Source organism: Bubalus kerabau, chromosome 9, assembly GCF_029407905.1.
Source record: "Bubalus kerabau isolate K-KA32 ecotype Philippines breed swamp buffalo chromosome 9, PCC_UOA_SB_1v2, whole genome shotgun sequence".
In the NCBI taxonomy this organism is placed as follows: domain Eukaryota; kingdom Metazoa; phylum Chordata; class Mammalia; order Artiodactyla; family Bovidae; genus Bubalus; species Bubalus kerabau.
The window spans coordinates 29,035,677-29,058,580 of NC_073632.1; the positions used below are offsets into that span (position 1 = coordinate 29,035,677).

Genomic DNA, 22,904 nt, shown 5'->3' on the forward strand with positions numbered 1-22,904 from the left:
AATTCAGAAAGATCAGGGACAAGTTTGCTAGACTGTCTCCTTTCAGAAACCACATCCTTTGACATTTTAATTCTGTTCATGGATGTATCTTCAGGTCTTACATGCAAAGTGACAGAAATTATAAGAATTATATTCTTAAAACAAACATGGTTATCAAAGGGGAAGTGTGGGGAGGAGGAAGAAATTAGGAGCTTGGGATTAACATACACACACTGCTATATATAAAATAGTTAATCAACAAGGACCTACTGTACAGCACAGGAAACTCTACTCAATATTCTGTAATAATCTATATGGGAAAAGAATCTGAAAAAGAATGAGTATATGTGTATGTATCACTGAATCCCTACACTGTACACCTGAAACTAACACAACATCATAAATCATCTATACTCCAATAAATTTATTTTTAAAAAGAACTATATTCTTGAATTAATCTAAGGCTAACTTAGTAAATCTTCACTGGCATATGTATTATATCAGTATTACACATAATTTTGAAAAATAATTTAATGATTCATTTTGGCCCAATAATTATATTTTAATCATATTTAAAACCTAAAAAGTTAGAGTGAAGGATGTTGACAAGGTTGTTACTAACACTTTTGAATAATGAAATGTATCTAGAATTCGGTTTCACAATTTATGTCTGAGAACAGTGGGACATGAAACTATGAACTATTCTACTTATCTCACAGTATTCTATGATTGGCAAAACATTTAAACTCCTCTTCAAATATATCCCACTGATAAAATTTTTGTGAGATGACAGATGTCTTTGTATATCAGTTGAGAAAATGAACCTTATGGGGCTAAACAAATTTGTTTAAAGTCAACATAGAGCATAGGTCATGCTACAAAACTGTTAAGTTTACATTATAGTGTGTTATGAAAATTCATCAGCATTATTATGTTGGTTGCTATTTTCAATACTGGCTCTGCATCTGCCTGTTTCTATCTAGCTGTTGAGTACCATAGATTCTCCTGTTTACCAATGTCATAATTTAAATTTTTGAAAGATGGATCTGATGTTGAATACTTGGCTTCTGTGCTCAGGTGCTGAACTGAATTTTGGTGCTGGAGTTTGGGGTGAAGCAGAAAAGATTATTATTATTTTTTTGCTTTGCCAGGGAAAGAAGGACACAGCAGGCTCATGGTTCAAAAACTGTATTTCAACCTCGGAGAATTCAGAGAGGAGTCTGATAGCAATGGTTCAAGGGTGGCGTTGCTAACCAGGATCAGGGTGTGTGCAGGGCCTGCACTCCTTTAATTTGGCCTCAGGTTGTCTCAGGACGAGCTCCTCTGCTTCCTTAAGTCTGGCCTCTGATGGCCTCTTCTCTTGTCTTTGTCTGTCTTCCTTTCCCTGATTAGCAACTTTTTGAGTCTGCCCTTAAGAATTCAGGGAAGGTCATGGAGGCTGGAGTCTACTCCCTACAATTAAGAAACAGGGGACATAGAGAGGCTTCCATGCCCAGGAACCCCACAGGGTCCCGCTCAGTTTCAGATCTAATTGACCCAGCTCACTTTTTGATGTCAGGACTTAGGTCCCCTCTGGTAAATGTGATCTGTACTGATATCATAGCATGTGGCAAGCAGGACTGTTGACAATCCCACAGCAGAGGGGAAATCTCCTCTCTTGGTCACCAGAACAGCCCTGGGTCTGGCTACCTAGTGTTTCCTTATTTCCAGAATTTTTTCAGATTTCACTGCAAACTTAACAATAAAGCTCAAATTTTATGAGCCAGTTGAGTAGGCTTGTGTCCCTTGTAAAGAAGGGCCTACTGCACAACAGATGCTAACAATCTTATCAAAAAATTTTTCACATCCACTGTTTATGTCTTAAAATACATAGTGGAACTAAAACACATTATGAAAAATTATGTCTTTTGAGAAGAAAGGTAAAAATTAAAATAAAATACTCCACTTCTATGAAAAGAGACAACAACCCCAACACGCAGGAAATGAACAAATAAGGACACATTCAGATCAGATCAGATTAGTTGCTCAGTCGTGTCTGACTCTTTGCGACCCCATGAATTGCAGCACGCCAGGCCTCCCTGTCCATCACCAACTCCCGGAGAGGGAGGGAGGAGAAAAGGGCAAACAAATTTTTTTCCTTTGTTTTGATATCCCAGAGATTTAGGTGTCAAATGGAACTTAAGTTTCTCTAAATGAAAACACAGCATGGCAGTTAAGTGGGTTTCTGTGAGGCTAGACTGCTTAGGTTCAAATCAAGGCTTGGCTAAATTTAGCTGAATGACCTAGGAAACTAACCTCTCTGTGCCTCAGTTTCTCATCCTTAAATTTGGTAGAATAACCTTCACTTTTTAACTAATTATCTTAGGTCTTTCGAAAATAGACTAAAACTATTTTATGTATTCATAAAAAATAAACAAATATATAGCTCCAGAGGCATTTATTATATATTCATGATTGGACAAAGATAAGGTAATAACCCTGGATAAGTTTGTGATCTGACTTGGGAGTCTGAAGGCAAGGACACTAAAGCTTCTTTCTCAATTGCCCAAAGCATTATAGACCCTCTCCAGCCCAGTTTGGGGACTTGCAGTAATCCTAGACCATAGCACAGCTCTCCTTTCTCCACCAGGAAATCTTATAATCTCAAAAATTTTATTTCTTTTCCACCAAGGAACATCTACTTAAATGTCCAATATGCCCCTGGACTGAATAGCACCTAAGCTAAAAGTGTGTACAGCAATTCATGACAGGCAGCAGTTTTACCTTTGTCTCAAGATCTTGTTTTGGCAGGTGCTACAAATCTATCATCTAGAATTGCATGGATCCCTGACCCTGACCTGCTAACTTTGTCAGCCTGTAGGGTTCTGAGCTCTAAATCCCTGCTTGTGGTCCTCACCAGTTTGACTGGTAAATATGTGACTCTTGGTTCTTTCCTGGCTGCCTAAGTTCAATCTTAATACTTTGATCCCCTAAGGGACGTACTTGGTGTCCTCCAACTCAAGTGGTTTCCAACATCCGGAGTTTACTGTCTGGATTTCAGCTGTTCTTCCATCAGCTGTGTTTCTTTGCCTAACCTTTCGGTCAGGTTGACTTGGTTCTGGGCTCTGGGTTCCTGCCACCCACAGTCTTGGCATATCACATCCAACTCTTTGAGAACATCAGACGAGGTGAGTATCAGGACAGGAGCTAGAACTAACATTTACAGACTGACCACTAATTTAGGAGCTACACTAGATATTATAAATGTGCATGAAAGTGTGTGTGCGTATTTAATCCTTGTTAAAAACCATGATATAAAGACTATTAGCCCCATCTTACAAATGAAAAAACTGAGGCCCAGAAATCATACATAAATTTTGAGAATCTGCACACAGTCATTGGACAGGGAATTTTGCCTCCTCATCACCATTGAACACAATTGCGTCTATGACGCACCATTAGTAGTTGGATATTTGCCTTCATCCTTGGCTTGCTTTCTTTCACTTGTTTGTGGAAAGAACTGCCTGTGTGGTTATTTATTTTTTTTCTAAATAAACCTTGGCTATTAAAAAGAATCAGAGTTTCCTGGAACCAGCCATTCACTGCAACTCATATAATACAGATTCTTCCTGAACTTCTTGACTTTCATTTGAACCAGAATGGGAAACAGCATAGTGGTTAATACACAGGTCTGGGGGCTAGACATGTGTGAGGTCAAGTTCTGGCACCTGGGCTCACTGGTGTGTACCCTGGGACTAACTGCTTACATCTATGAGACTGTACACATGGAGCTTTTCATAGGACCTGAAATGGATGAAGACGAAGTTCTCAATAAACACTACATACCGTTGTGCTAATAATTCATAATTATTATCTATCATCATGGTCTTCCAATGTGAAAGTGAATGCATTAGTGCTCAGTTGTGTCCAACTCTTTGTGACTCCCATGGACTGTAGCCTGCCAGGTTCCTCTTGTCCATGGAATTCTCCAGGCAAGAATACTGGAGTAGATTGCTATTTCCTTCTCTAGGGGATCTTCCTGACCCAGGGATCAAACCCGGATCTCCCACATCATAGGTAGATTCTTTACCATCTGAGACACAGGGAAGCCCAGTACACCTTCCCAATCCTGTATTCTAAATTGACATCAAGCAAGGAGTAGGGCAAGTAAAGATTTGGAAAACCAGTTCTCTCTTTTCTTCAACATTCTATCCTCCACTGTCTTTCAAGAGAAGAAAACACAAGGGGTTGGAAGATTTAAATCTTAGGAAGAAGGAAAAGATGTTCACATTCCAGTTATTTTCTGATAGTTCAATTGATCTGTTATAGTAAGTCATACCTTGAAACTAGAAAGTTAATGGAATTACCATACAGAAGTTGCATGAAAGTAGATTAATGAATGGAAAGTGAGCTAGAATTTACTAGTGAAATGCAGAAACTTTCCATCTGGATCACTGATACAAATCTGGTCAAGTTGTTACACTACTTCTTACCATAATATTTGTAACAGAGAAGCTGAGGGTACTCTGTATTCCATGATCTTCAGGCAGATACTAGCTCAAAAATAGCTTTAGAAGAGTGTATATCCTCTTAATGACTAACTCCAAATAAGCTCTTGAAGTACTTTAGTCCTATATTTGCTCATCTAAAATACTATATTATTTTCTTATATTGACTGCCTACAGCTTCATCAGTGAATAGTAAGTACAAAAAATTGATAAACAATTTTAAGTGCAAGTTAGTTGAGCTGTATTTCCATTATCCCAGTATTACATGATCTTAAGCAGGTTGCTTAGTGTCTTTGTATTCTGGCCTGGAGAATTCCATGGACTTTATAGTCCATGGGGTTCACAAAGAGTCAGACACAACTGAGAGACTTTCACTTTAGTGTCTCTGGCATCTGTTTTTGTCCTCCATAAAATAAGCATCATCTTTGTATTTATTAAAGTATAATTGACATACAGTATCATGTTAGTTTTAGGTGTACGTCACAGGGATTTGCTTTATGTATTTTTAAAAATTTTATCAGGGTAAAAGATTTGATTTACAATGTTGTGTTAGCTCCTGATGTTCTCAGTCACTCAGTTGTGCCCAACTGTTTGATGCCCCCATGGAATGTAGGCTCCTCTGCCCATGATATTTTCCAGGCAAGAATACTGGCGTAGGGTGCCATTGTCTGCTCCCAGGGATCTTCCCAACCCAGGGATCAGACCCACCTTTCTTGCATCTCCTGCATTGGCAGGCAGATTCTTTAACAGTAGCGCCACCTAGGAAAGTAATTCAGTTACACATGTACATATATTTATTCTTTTTTAAGATTCTTTTCTCATATAGCTTATCACAGAATACTGAGCAGATTTCCCAGGGCTATACCTTAGGTCCTTGTTGGTTATCTTCATACATGTAGCAGTGTGTGCATGCTCATCCCAAGCTTCTGATTTATCCCTACCTGCTGTGTTTCCTCTTTGGTAACCGTTAGTTTGTTTTCTACATCTGTTAGTCTCTTTCTGTTTTGTGTACAAGTTCAATTGCTTCTTTAAAAAAAAAAAAATTAGGTTCCACATGAGTGTTATCATGTGTTATTTGTCTTTCTTTGTATGTACTTTTTGAAATTGTCAACACAATAACTCTAGTTACTATCATCATAACAAAGTTAATACAACACTACTGACTATATTCCTAATGATGTACATTATATCCCTGCAATTTCTTTATTTTATAATTGGAAAAGTGTACCTCTTCATGATTACCTATTTTTTTTAAACCCGTTCCCCCCTGGCCTGGGCACTGCCAATTTTTTTTTTTTTCTGTGTCCATACGTTTATTTCTGTTTTTTGTTTGTTTTGGTTTTTAGATTCCACCTGTAAGTGAAATCACATGGTAATTTTTTTCCCCATGTCTGACAGTATAATACCTTGTAGATTCATTCATGTCATAAATGGCAAGATCTCAATCTTTTTCATGGTCAAATAATACTCCACTGTATATATTTACCACATCTTTTTTATCCATTCAGCTATCAGTGGGCATTTAGGTTGTTTCCATATCTTGGATATGGTAAACAACGCTGCAGAGAACAAGGGGTGTGTATATCTTTTCAAGTTACAATTTTCATTTTCTTTAGTAAATATCCAGTGGTAGGATTGCTTGATACTATGATAGTTCTGGGCTCCCTGGTGGCTCAGCTGTAAAGAATCCACCTGCAATGCAGGAGACATGGGCTCAATTCCTGGGTCAGGAAGATCCCTTGAAGGAGGGCATGGCAACCTACTCCAGTGCTCTTGCCTGGAGAATTCCATGGACAGAGGAGCCTGGTGGGCTACAGTCCATAGGGTCGCAAAGAGTCAGACACAACTGAGTGCCCAGCATACACATCCCTCACATGTAGTCAAGGTCCTGTTATTTCACTGGGTCTTGGGATGAGTAAAACTGCATGCAAGGCCTTTGAGAGAGGGATTTCAGTTTTCTTTAGCACTTCGGGACACTTAGATGTCAGGACCTTGGTTTTTCTAAGTCAGATGTATTGGGGCCTTATCTCTTCAGTGTTGATCTCAAGGGACAGGGGCCTTAACCTCCTGCTCCTCCAGGAACAGTGCTTCTTAGGTAAGATTTCTTCCTATTGCGTGCTGACACACTGGGCGGGGGAGAAAAGGGGAGTTAGTGAGAGCATTGCTCTCTCTCTCCTACCCATTTGGATGTGGTCATTTTTTTATCTTTTATTGCGCAGCAGGTGTTTAGCTAATCCTCATGTTCATTTCAGAAGAAACCAATCTATATGTAACATATATTTGTTATGTCCATGGGAGAAGGTAAGTTCCTACACTGTTATCCTGAACTTGCCCCTAAAACAAGTATCTTAATGGCATAATTTGTGTGGTTTTGCCATTAACAAATCACTCTCCCATGCATTATCTCAATTCAAATAACAGTTCTCTCCTCACTACCTCCTTAAGTTGCTGTGGAAATAAAGCAGTTATTGGGTATAAAAAGCTTTTGAAATGTTAAAGAGGCTGGTCAAATGCATGCAGTAATAATGACTTCACAGTGTAACTAGAAAATACTCCATAGAAGACCCATGTTTCCATTGTTTAAGCACACATGGCTCTCAAACCATGAACGCAGACATCCACTGGCTTTTTTAGCTAGTGAGCAGGAAATGGCAACCCACTCTAGCACTCTTGCCTGGAGAATCCTGTGGAAGAGGAGCCTGGAGGCTACAGCCCACGGGGTTGCAAGAGTCAGACATATATGAAGCTGCTAAGCATGCAGGAACATTTAACTTGCATTAGCCCTCTGCATCAGACAAGGCAAGGCAGCGGAGGACAGCCTCCTCAGCTCCACGCCAAATGAAGCCTCTGATGGGCTCCTTCTAAACAAGGACAGTTTATAGATGTTATTCCAAGAAACCCACACAATGCAGAAGTGTTTTTCCTTTCGCACTTCCCACTGGTATAGTAAATAGTAACTTTTTGCCAACCATTCATAAACTTCTATGCCACACACATCTAAAGTACCTATTTTGAGATATTATAAGAAAACGCAATTTTTAAAACATCTCAGTGTTTTTCAATTCTCACTTTTCTCTGTTAGCTCATGATTTAAAAGCATTTGCATAATGAAAAAGGCATTTGAAAAGCACATAATTATGAGTGGTTTTTGAAAAAAAGGCAGAAGATGTAATTTGAAAACTCCTATTCTTATGAAAGCAGCAACCTATTTTTGCAAATTCAAAAACTTTGCAGATCTAAAAAAATCTTTTAAACAGACAGTGGAGCAATCTTAGTAGTCGATGACAATTTCTGCCAGCATTACATGAGTTACTGGCCTACTTTCTATTTGTTGTCATTTTTAATGTCTTTTTAAATTAGTAAATATAAATTGTTACAATGAAGAAATCTACAGATAAGATTATTTAAATCAGTCAATCTTATGCTGCTTAAAAATAAATGATGTTGTATTTTTTAAATTAATTTATTTTCTATTGAAGGATAATTGCTTTACAGAACTTTGGTATTTCTGTCAAACCTCAACAAGAATCAGCCATAGGTATACAAATATCTCCTCCCTTTAGAAACTCCCTCCCATCTCTCTCTCCATCCCACCCTTCTAGGTTGATACAGAGCCCCTATTTATTTAAATTAGTCAATTTTATGCTGTTTAAAACTAAATAATATTGTATTTTTAAAGTGTAATAATATATAGTATGTATAATATAACAATTTTATAAATAGATTCCAGTCTTCACAGATATTAGAATATTAATGGTGAAAATTTATAACCTATATTGTCAACTCCTAAGAGTTTTCAGTGAAATCTATCAACTGCTAAACAGCAACTTATGAAGACTTTAAAAATATTTATTAAAGTCCCTTTGTTACTTTCAGTGTACATGCAATATAGAACAATAATAGTTAAAATATGTGAAAAAAAAATGTTCTGAATTTGAAGCACATAATGATTATTGACTCCTTGGCTCTTGTCCCTATTTAGCAGCAGGACCAGACTACCTAGGATTGCTTTCCTGAAAGCTTACAGATAATAAATGCTAACAGTAGAAGTCACCTTTATATTCAGAGTCAAAAGATGTATTCTGTACTTCTAAGGGAAGTAGATATATTTAAATCTGAAGATTGGCTAAACTTTGTACTATAGGGGAACTCTCACAAACACATAACCGATTTAAGCATTCAGTTCAGTTCAGTCACTCAGTCGTGTCTGACTCTTTGCAATCCCATGAATCGCAGCATGCCAGGCCTCCCTGTCCATCACCAACTCGGAGTCCACCTGAACCCACATCCATCGAGTCAGTGATGCCATCCAACCATCTCATCCTCTGTCATCCCCTTTTCCTCCTTTCCCAGCATCAAGGTCTTTTTAAGTGAGGCAGCTCTTCACATCAGGTGGCCAAACTATTGGAGTTTCAGCTTCAACATCAGTCCCTCCAATGAACACCCAGGATTGATCTCCTTTAGGATGGACTGGTTGGATATCTTTGCAGTTCAAGGGACTCTCAAGACTCTTCTCCAACACCACAGTTCAAAAGCATCAATTCTTCAGCACTCAGCTTTCTTTACAGTCCAACTCTCACATCCATACATGACCACTTGAAAAACCATAGCCTTGACTAGACAGACCTTTGTTAGTAAAGTAATGTCTCTGCTTTTTAATATCCTGTCTAGGTTGGTCATAACTTCCTTCCAAGGAGTAAGTGTTTTTTAATTTCATGGCTGCAGTCACCATCTGCAGTGATTTTGGAGCCCAGAAAAATAAAGTCAGCCACTGTTTCCCCATCTATTTGCCATGAAGTGATGGGACCAGATACCAAGCTTAGTTTTCTGAATGTTGAGATTTAAGCCAACTTTTTCACTCTCCTCTTTCACTTTCATCAAGAGGCTCTTTAGTTCTTCTTCACTTTCTGCCATAAGGGTGGTGTCATCTGCATATCTGAGGTTATTGATGTTTCTCCTGGCACTCTTGATTCCAGCTTGTGCTTCTTCCAGCCCAGCGTTTCTCATGATGTACTCTGCATCTAAGTTAAATAAGCAGGGTGACAATACACAGCCTTGATGAACTCCTTTTCCTATTTGGAACCAATCTGTTGTTCCATGTCCAGTTCTAACTGTTGCTTCCTGACATGTATACAGGTTTCTCAAGAGGCAGGTCAGGTGGTCTGGTATTCCCATCTCTTTCAGAATTTTCCACAGTTTATTGTGATACACTCAGTCAAAGGCTTTAGTATAGTCAATAAAGCAGAAATAGATGTTTTTCTGGAACTCTCTTTACTTGCTTTTTCCATGATCCAGCGGATGTTGGCAATTTGATCTCTGCTTCCTCTGCCTTTTCTAAAACCAGCTTGAACATCTGGAAGTTCATGGTTCACGTATTGCTGAAGCCTGGCTTGGAGAATTTTGAGCATTACTTTACTAGCGTGTGAGATGAGTGAATTGTGTGGTAGTTTGAGCATTCTTTGGCATTGTCTTTCTTTGGAATTGGAATGAAAACTGACCTTTTCCAGTCCTGTGGCCACTGCTGAGTTTTCCAAATTTGCTGGCATATTGAGTGCAACACTTTCACAGCATCATCTTTCAGGATTTGAAATAACTCAACTGGAATTCCATCACCTCCACTAGCTTTGTTCGTAGTGATGCTTCCTAAAGCCCTCTTAACTTCACATTCCAGAATGTCTGGCTCTAGGTTAGTGATCATACCATCATCATTATCTTGGTCATGAAGATCTTTTTTGTATAGTAATTCCATGTATTCTTGCCACCTCTTCTTAATATCGTCTGCTTCTGTTAAGTCCAAACTGTTTTTGTTCTTTATTGTGCACATCTTTGCATGACATGTTCCCTCGGTATCTCTAATTTTCTTGAAGAGATCTCTAGTCTTTCCCATTCTTTTCTTTTCCTCTATTTCTTTGCATTGATTGCTGAGGAAGGCTTTCTTATCTCTCCTTGCTATTCTTTGTAACTGTGCATTCAAATGGATATATCTTTCCTTTCCTCCTTTGCTTTTCACTTCTCTTCTTTTCACAGCTATTTGTAAGGCCTCCTCAGACAGCCATTTTGCTTTTTTGCATTTCTTTTTCTTGAGGATGGTCTTGATTCCTGTCTCCTGTATAATGTCAGGAACCTCTATCCATAGTACATCAGGTACTCTGTCTATCAGATCTAGTCCCTTAAATCTATTTCACACTTCCACTGTATAGTCATAAGGGATTTGATTTAGGTCATACCTGAATAGTCTAGTGTTTTTCCTGACTTTCTTCAATTTCAGTCTGAATTTGGCAATAATGAGTTCATGATCTGAGCCACAGTCAGCTCCCAGTCTTTTTTTTTTTTGCTGACTGTATAGAGCTTCTCCATCTTTGGCTGCAAAGAATATAATCAATCTGATTTCAGTGTCGACCATCTGGTGATGTCCATATGTAGTCTTCCCTCGTGTTGTTGGAAGAGGGTGTTTGCTATGACCAGTGTGTTTTCTTGGCAGAACTCTATTACCCTTTTTCCCTGCTTCATTCCACACTCCAAGGCCAAATTTGCCTGTTCCTCCAGGTGTTTCTTGACTTTCTACTTTTGCATTCCAGTCCCCTATAATGAAAAGGACATCTTTTTTGGTTGTTAGTTCTAGAAGGTCTTCTAGAACTAATACCCTCCGCACCCCCCCCCCAAAAAAAGACTTAGGCATTAGAAAACTTTATTTATTTGCAATCTGGGAAGTTTTGCATTTTCCTTTCTTAATTTTCAACAGATAAGTAAAGTAAAATACTGTTTAAAAGTTAAACAGTTAAATATAAATGATCTGTTTCTTATATAAGAAAGAGAATAGAATGCATTTGGAGTTGATAAAATTATATTACAGAAATGTTTAAAAGCTAATTTTAACTAATTAACAGCTTTATTCTAAAATGGGTAGGAGACAAAAAAGTATGGATTTCTAGTTACAAATTCATTATTCCTTAAGGAAATTCAAACATTTCCTTCTTATTTTACACCTTTTTTATGAGCATTTTAGCAATTTCATAAGTTCAATTAACACCTTATATTCATTTCAAACTATTTTTCTCATTTCAAGGTTCACTTAAACTCTTCCTGATAGAGGCCCAGTGGTAGCTAAAACTCATTCTCCTCTGCATAAATGTAACCCTCTAGCCAACCAGAAATCTAATCTTGGAATTAACCAAAACTCTTTTCATTTCTTGCCATGTTCAATAATGCTATCTTGATTTAGACCTCTCAAATCCAGCTCATGTTTAGGCTCTTAATTTGTCTTGCATGAACTCTCAGAGAAAATGACATAAGCTGAGCCCTGTGATAACTTCTTGTTGTTCAGTTGCTAAGTTGTGTCTAACCCTTTGCAACCCCATGGACTGCAGCAAGCCAGGCTTCCCTGTCCTTCACTATCTCCCTGAGTTTGCTCAAACTCATGTCCATTGGGTCAGTGATGTCATCCAACCATCTCATCCTCTGTCAACTCCTCTTCCTCTTACTCTCAATCTAACCCAGCGTCAGAGTCAGTAAGGCCAACCAACCATTTCATCCTCTGTTATCCCCTTCTCCTCTTGCCCTCAATCTTTCCCAGCATCAGGGTTTTTCCAATGAGTTGGCTCTTCGCATCAGGTGGCCAAAGTATTGGAGCTTCAGCTTAGCAGCCATTAGATGGAAGGATGGAAGGAGGAAATAGTCTCTCACAGTGAGATTGCCCATAAATGTCTCTCTAAGCTGGGGATCAGATCAGATCAGATCAGTTGCTCAGTCGTGTCTGACTCTTTGCGACCCCATGAATCGCAGCACGCCAGACCTCCCTCTCCATCACCAACTCCCGGAGTTCACTCAGACTCACGTCCATCGAGTCGGTGATGCCATCCAGCCACCTCGTCCTCTGTCGTCCCCTTCTCCTCCTGCCCCCAATCCCTCCCAGCATCAGAGTCTTTTCCAGTGAGTCAACTCGTCGCATGAGGTGGCCAAAGTACTGGAGTTTCAGCTTGAGCATCATTCCTTTCAAAGAAATCCCAGGGCTGATCTCCTTCAGAATGGACTGGTTGGATCTCTTGCAGTCCAAGGGACTCTGAAGAGTCTTCTCCAACACCACAGTTCAAAAGCATCAGTTCTTCGGCACTCAGCCTTCTTCACAGTCCAACTCTCACATCCATACATGACCACAGGAAAAACCATAGCCTTGACTTGACAAACCTTTGTTGGGAAAGTAATGTCTCTGCTTTTCAATATGCTGTCTAGGTTGGGCATAACTTTCCTTCCAAGGAGTAAGTGCCTTTTAATTTCATGGCTGCAGTCACCATCTGCACTGATTTTGGAGCCCAGAAAAATAAAGTCTGACACTGTTTCCACTGTTTCCCCATCTATTTCCCATGAAGTGGTGGGACCGGATGCCATGGTCTTCGTTTTCTGAATGTTGAGCTTTAAGCCAACTTTTTCACTCTCCACTTTCACTTTCATCAAGAGGCTTTTGAGTTCCTCTTCACTTTCTGCCATAAGGGTGGTGTCATCTGCATATCTGAGGTTATTGGTATTTCTCCCGGCAAACTTGATTCCAGCTTGTGTTTCTTCCAGTCCAGCATTTCTCATGATGTACTCTGCATATAAGTTAAATAAACAGGGTGACAATATACAGCCTTGACAAACTCCTTTTCCTATTTGGAACCAGTCTGTTGTTCCATGTCCAGTTCTAACTGTTGCTTCCTGACCTGCATACAAATTTCTCAAGAGGCAGATCAGGTGGTCTGGTATTCCCATCTCTTTCAGAATTTTCCACAGTTTCTTGTGATCCACCCAGTCAAAGGCTTTGGCATAGTCAACAAAGCAGAAATAGATGTTTTTCTGGAACTCTCTTGCTTTTTCCATGATCCAGCGGATGTTGGCAATTTGATCTCTGGTTCCTCTGCCTTTTCTAAAACCAGCTTGAACATCTGGAAGTTCATGGTTCACATATTGCTGAAGCCTGGCTTGGAGAATTTTGAGCATTACTTTACTAGCGTGTGAGATGAGTGAATTGTGCGGTAGTTTGAGCATTCTTTGGCATTGTCTTTCTTTGGGATTGGAATGAAAACTGACCTTTTCCAGTCCTGTGGCCACTGCTGAGTTTTCCAAATTTGCTGGCATATTGAGTGCAGCACTTTCACAGCATCATCTTTCAGGATTTGGAATAGCTCAACTGGAATTCCATCACCTCCACTAGCTTTGTTCGTAGTGATGCTTTCTAAGGCCCACTTGACTTCACATACCAGGATGTCTGGCTCTAGGTCAGTGATCACACCATCATGATTATCTGGGTCGTGAAGATCTTTTTTGTACAGTTCTTCTGTGTATTCTTGCCATCTCTTCTTAATATCTTCTGTTTCTGTTAGGTCCATACCATTTCTGTCCTTTATTGAGCTCATCTTTGCATGAAATGTTCCTTTGGTATCTCTGATTTTCTTGAAGAGATCCCTAGTCTTTCCCATTCTGTTGTTTTCCTCTATTTCTTTGCATTGATCGCTGAAGAAGGCTTTCTTATCTCTTCTTGCTATTCTTTGGAACTCTGCATTCAGATGTTTATATCTTTCCTTTTCTCCTTTGCTTTTCGCTTCTCTTCTATCACAGCTATTTGTAAGGCCTCCCCAGACAGCCATTTTGCTTTTTTGCATTTCTTTTCTATGGGAATGGTCTTGATCCCTGTCTCCTGTACAATGTCACGAACCTCATTCCATAGTTCATCAGGCACTCTATCTATCAGATCTAGGCCCTTAAATCTATGCTTAGCTTTTGACAAAAAGGAAGTAGGGACATCTCTCTATAAGAGGAAGAGAGAAGGAAGAAAGGCAGAGTGGAAGCAAGGAAAGGTAAGACATGCTTTCCTTGTGAAATGTTTCGCTAAGGTTGGGGGTTGAGGAAAGGGAGAAGAAAGCTTGATGAAAGTAAGAAAAGTTTGAAATTGCTGTTGTGGGGATGGGAAAGGAAAGTGATAGTGAATCTTAGTAAGTGCCTCCTGGACCGCAATTCCATTGAGGTTGAGACCATAAATTGTCTAGGACAAATTTGGAATTTTGTGTCAATTTTACTTTGGTAGTACTTATCAGCCTGAACATGGACAGAGGAAAGATATTCATCTAGGTTTATCTAGGGCTGTGATTTCTCCAGGTAGGTATGCTAGCAGGGAAATAGGGCAAGATGCTGAAGATGATAACAACAGGGATATAACTCAGCTTTCAAGCAAGGTACCAAGATTTTTTTTTTCTTTTTGAGGGTAATATGAGGAATTGTACAAAGGGAACTTTAGGAGCTTGCCTACTGGCCACTACGGTGGTGGTGCTTTTGTCGCTAAGTCATGTCCGACTCTTAGGACTCCATGCTCCTCTGTCCATAGGATTTCGCAGGCAAGAATAACTGGAGTGGGTTGCCATTCCCTACCAAGCATCAAATATATTATTTCACTCATGAGCTACTGAAAACATATTTTGGTAAACACAATATGTCTCAATTTTGCAAACTAAAAAGTTCATGATTTCAGAGAGAAGGAATTATATATCCATGGCCATCCACTAAGACTCAATGGAACTAGGGTGCCATCAAAATTAAAACTAAGATCTAGCTGACCTCAAGGCCTAGATACTATACCTCAGTAAAAGTAGTGAGTGGAAAGACTCTTGCCCTGTAAAATTCTATCTTTTTTTTTTTTTTAATTTTATTTTATTTTTAAACTTTACATAACTGTATTAGATTTACCAAATATCAAAATGAATCCGCCACAGGTATACATGTAGAAAAAATTTGAGGTACAAAGAAGCATTAGAACAACTAAAATGCATAGCTTCAGATTGAGGACATTATTAATTCCAAATGGAATATCATCAAACAATAATATTTGACAGCTGTGTAATACCTAGGAGGATCCAAAGAAGTTTCATAAATTTTATCTCAATAATCAAAACAACTTTATGAAGTATTTTATCATTTCTATTTTCTGGTTTCCAAGAAGCTAAGAGATTTACACAGCTTACTAATCAATGGATTTTGCCTTTTCATTTGTGTTTCTGAAAGTCCCTAGAAAACTGAAAATTATTACAGATAATTTATTGCAGGTAGAGAAAATCTAATACTTTTTTATTATTTCAGTTTTGAGACTATCACGAAAACATCTTCAGTATCAGAATATATTGTTTTGAACTCTTGGAGAGAAAACCTGCTTACTTCATACAAATCAGATGGGGTTGTCACTGGAAAATAGTCCAACATCTCTCTCAAGTAGAGATTTGGCTACTTTTCATTCTCTTTCCTTGTAGTGGTCACAACTCAAGATTCTTACAGCTTGTTTCAATTCTGAAAGCATCTGACATAAGCTTATTCACTCCACTCAGTCTCGGGACACGTTCACTGTCTTTTTCACTGGATAAAGAGAGAAAGATAGAAGTCAGCAAATTGAGAAAAATAACGTAGATGATAGGTTCATAGAAAATAATAGAATATTAAATATAAACAGGAAAGAAGGAGCTAGAAGGAAAGCAAGTGACCAATATGTTACTCCTTCCACCGCACACTTTGGCTTTGTCCACAACTGTTTTTATTCATTCCCTGTAGGTGGTCTTCTCACCCTACTCCCTTCCATTTAGAGAAACATTTTTGGTTTCACTAAACCAATAGGTCTAGGCAGATTATTGTAATCCTGTACCCTCCCTTAGAACCAAGACACTTTTGGCATATGCTCTTCTCTTAATGCCATTGACATTAAATGCCATTGATGACAAAGGTCCGTCTAGTCAAAGCTATGGTTTTTCCAGTAGTCATGTATGGATGTGAGAGTTGGACCATAAAGAAAGCTGGGTGTGGAAGAATTGATGCTTTTGAACTGTGGCGTTGCAGAAGACTCTTGAGAATCTCTTGGACTGCAAGGAGATCCAACCAGTCAATCCTAAAGGAAATCTGTCTTGAATATTCATTGGAGGGACTGATGCTGAAGCTGAAACTCCAGTATTTTGTTGCCTGAGGTGAAGAAGAACTGGCTTGTAGGAAAAGACCCTGATGCTGGGAAAGATTGAAGGCAGGAGGAGAAGGGGCCAACAGAGGATGAGATGGTTGGATGGCATCACCAACTCAATGGACATGAGTTTGAGCAAGTTCCAGGAGTTGGTGATGGACAGGGAAGCCTGGCGTGCTGCAATCCGTGCGGTTGCAAAGAGTCCAACACGACTGAGGAACTGAATTGAAATGAATGCCATTGAAATGGTTTAAACAAGTATTAAAACAAGGGCTGATTTTATTAATTGAATTTACAAGACAAATATGATCTAAGAGAATCCTGATAATAATATGTTGTTTTGAAGCAAAAATGTGCTGTTGATATTTGGAAAGAAGCAAAGATAGAGCATCTAAAGGTAATATTTTGTTATAAATGGGCCATTCCTTGGGTTTAGTGCCCAAATGAAAACCAAATTATGACAAATGAGAAGTTTAAGAACTTGACAAGTAATGAAGACAAAATCCATAATGTTAAAAATCTACCATCATGTCAACTGCTGGATTATATCTACACAATTTGGGGGTAATATTGTAGTCTTGATTTAAATAAGAAAGGCTACTGGTGCCTCTACATGGTAAGTTTGTGTGTATTATGAGAAGAAGAAAGAGGAGAGGGAGGGGGAGAAGGGAGGAGAGGAGATTGAGGAGGAAAAAGAGAGGGAGAAGGAACAAGGAGAAGGAGATGAAAAACGAAGAAGGAGGGGAATAAAAGAGGGAGAACAAAGTGGAGAATGAGGAAGAAGAGGGGAAGTAGACAAAAAAGAGGAAGAGGGAAGAGAAGAAATAGGAAAGAAACAAACAAAAAGCATTAACATTTTTTCATTTTTCTCAGTGAAGTAAGTTTGTTTGTTTACTTCATAGTGTCTGGTTCCCATAGGGAGGAAAAGGCAGTCTGACTTATTTCAGATGGCTGAAGGGAAAAAAAAAAAAGTTAAAATCACCATACTTTATATTTGTTAGCCCGAAATTGGGGCCATTTCCACAATATAAGGTGCTTTCACCATGTTTCCATAATCATGTGTGGCCTGTCTCTGTCATGGAAGCTCTCAGAGGTTTTGACAATGCGAAGATAGTGGTTTTTGCTAAAGCCAGGCATGCTTTCTCTTATATACTGATGTGAAAATCTGGATCACTAAAGTTTATTTCTTGTTCATTGAAGATGGTTCCATAACAAAACTATTTATACTTTAGTGTAGAAATCAATGCTTTGGTTATCTACCTACAGAAATTTCCCTATAAAGGATACATTAATACCATCAATAGTATTTACTGTCCACTTTCAGGCATTTGATTCCTAAGTTAGAGTTATCAACCTTTGTAATTATGATAGGTTAAAGAAGAAAGAATGAATATTTACTATTTCAAACTTTCAGTTCAGTTCAGTCATTCAGTTGTGTCCGACTCTTTGTGATCCCATGGACCGTAGCACAGCAGGCCTCCCTGTCCATCAACAATTCCCAGAGTTTATTTAAACTCATGTCCATTGTGTCAGAGATGCCATCCAACCATCTCATGCTCTGTTGTCCCCTTCTCCACTCGCCTTCAATCTTTCCCAGCATCAAGATCTTTTCAAATGAGTCAGTTAGCATCAGGTGGTCAAAGTATTGGAGTTTCAGCTTCAGCATCAGTCCTTCCAATGAATATTCAGGACTGATTTCCTTTAGGATGGACTGGTTGAATCTCCTTGCAATCCAAGGGACTCTCAAGAGTCTTCTCCAACACCACGATTCAAAAGCATCAATTCTTCGATGCTCAGCTTTCTTTATAGTCCAACTCTCACATCCACACATGACTACTGGAAAACCATGGCTTTGACTAGACAGACCTTTGTTAGCAAAGTAATGTCTCTACTTTTTAATATGCTGTCTAGGTTGATCATAGCTTCTCTTCCAAGGAGCAAGCATCTTTTAATTTCATGGCTGCAATCGCCATCTGCAGTGATTTTGGAGCCTCCCAAAATAAAGTCTCTCACTGTTTTCATTGTTTCCTCATCTATTTGCCATGAAGTGATGGCACCAGATGTCATGATCTTAGTTTTCTGAATGCTGAGGTTTAAACAAACTTTTTTACTCTCCTCTTTCATTTTCACCAAGAGGCTCTTCAGTTCTTCTCTTTTTGCCATAAGGGTGGTGTCATCTGCATATCTGAGGTTATTGATATTTCTCCCGGCAATCTTGATTCCAGCTTGTGCTTCATCTAGCCCAACATTTTGCATGATGTACTCTGCATATAAGTTAAATAAGCAGGGTGACAATATACAGCCTTGACGTACTCCTTTTCCAACTTGGAACCAGCCTGCTGTTCGATGTCTGGTTCTAACTGTTGCTTCTTGAGCTGCACACAGATTTCTCAGGAGGCAGGTAAGGTGGTCCGGTATTCTCATCTCTTTCAGAATTTTCTTTCAGTTTGTTGTGATCCACACAGTCAAAGGCTTTGGCACAGTTAATAAAGCAGAAGTAGATATTTTTCTGGAACTCTCTTGCTTTTTCAATGATCTAATTGATGTTGGTAATTTGATCTCTGGTTCCTCTGCCTTTTCCAAATCCAGCTTGAATATCTGGAAGTTCACAGTTAATGTACTGTTGAAGCCTGGCTTGGAGAATTTTGAGCATTACTTTGCTAGTGTGTGAGATGAGTGCAATTGTGTGGTAGTTTAACATTCTTTGGCTTTGCTTTTCTTTGGGATTGAAATGAAAACTGACCTTTTCCAGTCCTGTGGCCACTGCTGAGTTTTCCAAATTTGCTGGCATATTGAGTGCAGCACTTTCATAGCATCATCTTTTAGGATTTGAAATAGCTCAATAGGAATTCCATTACCTCCACTAGCTTTTTTCATAGTGATGCTTCCTAAGGCCCACTTGACTTTGCATTACAGGATGTCTGTCTCCAGTGAGTGATCAGACCACTGTGGTTATCTGGGTCATGAGGATCTTTTTTGTATAGTTCTTCTGTGTATTCCTGCCACCTCTTCTTAATATCTTCTGCTTCTATTAGCTCCATACCATTTCTGTCCTTTATTGTGCCCATCTTTGCATGAAATGTTTTCTTGGTATCTCTAACTTTCTTGAAGAGATCTCTAGTCTTTCCCATTCCATTGTTTTCCTCTACTTCTTTGCATCAATCGCTGAAGAAGGTTTTCATATCTCTCCTTGCTATTCTTTGGAACTTCGCATTCAAATGGGTATATCTTTCCTTTTCTCCTTTGCCTTCCACTTCTCTTCTTTTGTCAGCTACTTGTCAGTCCTGCTCAGATAACGTTTTGCTTTTTTGCATCTTTTTCTTGGGGGTGGTCTTGACCACAGCCTCCTATACAATGTCATGAACCTCTGTCCATAGTTCTTCAGGCACTATGTCTATCAGATCTAATCCCTTGAATCTATTTCTCACTTCCACTGTATAATTGTAAGGGATTTTATTTAGGTCATACCTGAATGATCTAGTGGTTTTCCCTACTTTCTTCAGTTTAAGTCTGAATTTTGCAATCAGGAGTTATATAAGGAAAATAGTTAGGAAAACGATGCTGATATAACATACCTCTCTTACTTTTGCTTTATTCCAATAAAAATTTCCTGAAACTCACATCCCTCCAGGCCTTTTGAGAATCATTTAATCAACAAGTATGTATAGTACTAGTCTCAGTACTAGATGAATAATTTCTGCATTTAAGGGCCTGTTTTGATGGAACATGAGCAGACTTATTGGTGTAACAATGAGGTAAGTACTTATTAAAGAGCAGAACATGGAACGAAAAGAATAGCAAAGCCTTTAGGAAGGAGAAAGCCTTTCAAATGAGTCTTAAATGGTAGGTATTCACTCAGGAATAAAAGCAAAAAGGAAGTCATTCATATCAAAGAGCACAGAGCACATAAAAATGTTTAGAAAAGATTTTTGGGATACTTGCAATTTTATTAGACCAGAGTACAGTTGCTAAAAGGAAATTGTGGAAAATGATCGTGGAGAGGAAAGGCAAGGCTTGAATAAGAAAGGCCTTCTATGAGATGGCAAAGAGCTTGGACTCCAATCTATAGGCAATGGAGATGCCTTTATATTATTCTTTAAGATTCTCTAGCAACCAGGTAGAAGACAGATTGAAAGCAAACAAGGATGCAAGAAGAAAAAACAGGACATTTCAGAAAGTAACTAATGATAAAGACCTGAAATAAGGCAGCAGTAGCAGTGTGCATAGAAAGCAAAGAACAAATATAAGATATATTGGTGGTGGTGGTTTAGTTGCTAAGTCATGTCTGACTCTTGTGACCCCATGGACTGTAGCCTGCCAGGCTCCTCTGTCTATGGGATTCTCCAGGCAAGAGTACTGGAGCAGGTTGCAATTTCCTTCTCCAGGGATCTTCCCAACCTAGGAATCAAACCTGGGTCTCCTGCATTGCAGGTAGATTTTTTTTACCGACTGAGCTATGAGGGAGTCCATAATATATATTAAGGAGGCAGAAATAGTGGGTATGTCTGTTAGTCACTCAGTCATGTCTAACTCTTTGTGACCCCATGGACTGTAGCCTGTCAGGCTCCTCTGTCCATGGAATTCTCCAGACAAGAATATTGGAGTGGGTCGCCATTTCCTCCTCCAGGGAATCTTCCCAACTCAGGGATTGAACCCAGGTCTCCTTACATTGCAGGCAGATTCTTTACCATCTGAGCCACCAGGGAGACCCTAGTTGGTTATTAATTGATTTGTGCTTGGAGGCAAGATTAAGAAATGTGGAGTGACTCCAAGGTTTGTGACATGGGTCACTTATCATAGGATGATTAGTCACTAAGGGGAATTAAAATAATGAATGGGTTTTGAATAAAGGTTGGAGGTCATGTAGGTTAGGCTTAGGATAGTTTGAGCTTGAGGGATAATGGGATTGAAGTACAAATATCCAGTAAGCATTCTGATATGAGTTCAAATATAAGAAGAGGGAGTTAGGATAGAGGGAGAGATTAGAGACTTATATACAAGTGGATAGTTGTTGAACTTAAGGTTGTTTATGGAGTTCAGTAAGAGTATGAAGAAAAGGGAGCTAACACTGGAAATGAAAATAGGTTATCCATATGAGAAGAAAAATCCACTAGCAAAAAATAGAAAGATCCCAGTTTTATGGGAGAACGGAAGGGTTTGGTTCTAGATTGAAGGACTTTCCTTGCATAGATCAAGATTTCCATATTATTCCGAGACACAAGACAAAGATGGATGCAGATGTTTATGGATATGGTGGTGTGAGGTTCAGGATGGCCTGTTTTGTTTCATGCATTGGAAGAGGCAATTTTTTTTTATCTGCAAATTGTGAAATATGAATTAAATGGCAGTGTAGCTGACAACAGTAGATTTGGAATGGTTACTCTGAGAAGAGACAAGAAGCTTATCAATGAGTAGAGTAGTCCACTCCATGGAAATAAAAGCCCAATTCATGTTGAGGGAAATACATTTTTAAGGTACATCATGCATGCTTGTGTCACTTTGTGAAGGTAAAAACTTATGGTTGCTTTGATGCAGAAAATGGTAGTAAAAGATAGAAAATTAGGAGTTTTGTCAAAAAATCATTGAAGTATTATACTAATTTGTACAACCTAAGCTATTTGGCAAAGATTTTGAAAGCTATAATTGAGGAAAAATACAGGAAGGGTTCAAGGTATTTGATGTACCACTGAGGCCATCGAGCAAATATTAAGGAAGGAAGGAAAGAAGGAGATTGGGTGCTAGATTGGATGTTAAAACAATGGTTTAGAAGTGGTTTAGATGTATTTAGAAGTAAAATAGTAAAACTCTTTTAGAGTTCAAAAGATTTGTGAATCTTCAACTGACTTACATCCTTTGCTCAATTCCAATTTCTCCCATTTTTTTCTAGATAAGTTTATTGTTCATATAGCCAACCACTTCAAATCCTATCTTGAGTTTTTGGCTTCTCTATCTTCGATTACCGGAGAAGGCAATGGCAACCCATTCCAGTACTCTTGCCTGGAAAATCCTATGGACGGAGGGGCCTGGTGGGCTGCAGTCCATGGGGTCGCTAGGAGTCAGACACGACTGAGGGACTTTACTTTCACACTTTCTTCGATTACATTCATTTCTTTCAGTAACCTTAATCTCAAAAGAAATGTGTGACTGAAATATAAAGTTATTGAAGTTGAGCTCTTTGGAATGCTCATCTCTGAAACACTCTATCTCAGAATCCATGCTGTAAAACTCCCAAGCCACATAGAGAGTTCACGTATACATGTACCAGATGGCTGCTATCATTGCCAACTTTGTAAGTTATAGCTAGATTGCCAACCATGTGAGTGAGCCATCTTGTATGTCCAGCTCAGTCAAGATTTCAGTAATTGCAGGCTAAGCTGATATCTGACTTAAATTGCATGAGAAACATTGAGCAAGCACCATTGAACTCAGTCAAGTCAACCCACACAACCATGAGAGAGCGCCAGTTGCTGCTATTT

The 22,904-nt window shown here is 38.9% G+C and overlaps 1 long non-coding RNA gene across 1 annotated transcript in view; it reads right to left on the reverse strand.

Moving 5' to 3' along the window:
- Positions 1-15,540: 15,540 nt before the first annotated feature.
- Positions 15,541-22,904, reverse strand: part of LOC129659977 (uncharacterized) — a 44,979-nt gene continuing 37,615 nt past the window's right edge. The window contains exon 3 of the long non-coding RNA XR_008718271.1: positions 15,541-15,839. This is a non-coding gene — a long non-coding RNA (uncharacterized LOC129659977). The remainder of the gene's footprint in view (positions 15,840-22,904) is intronic.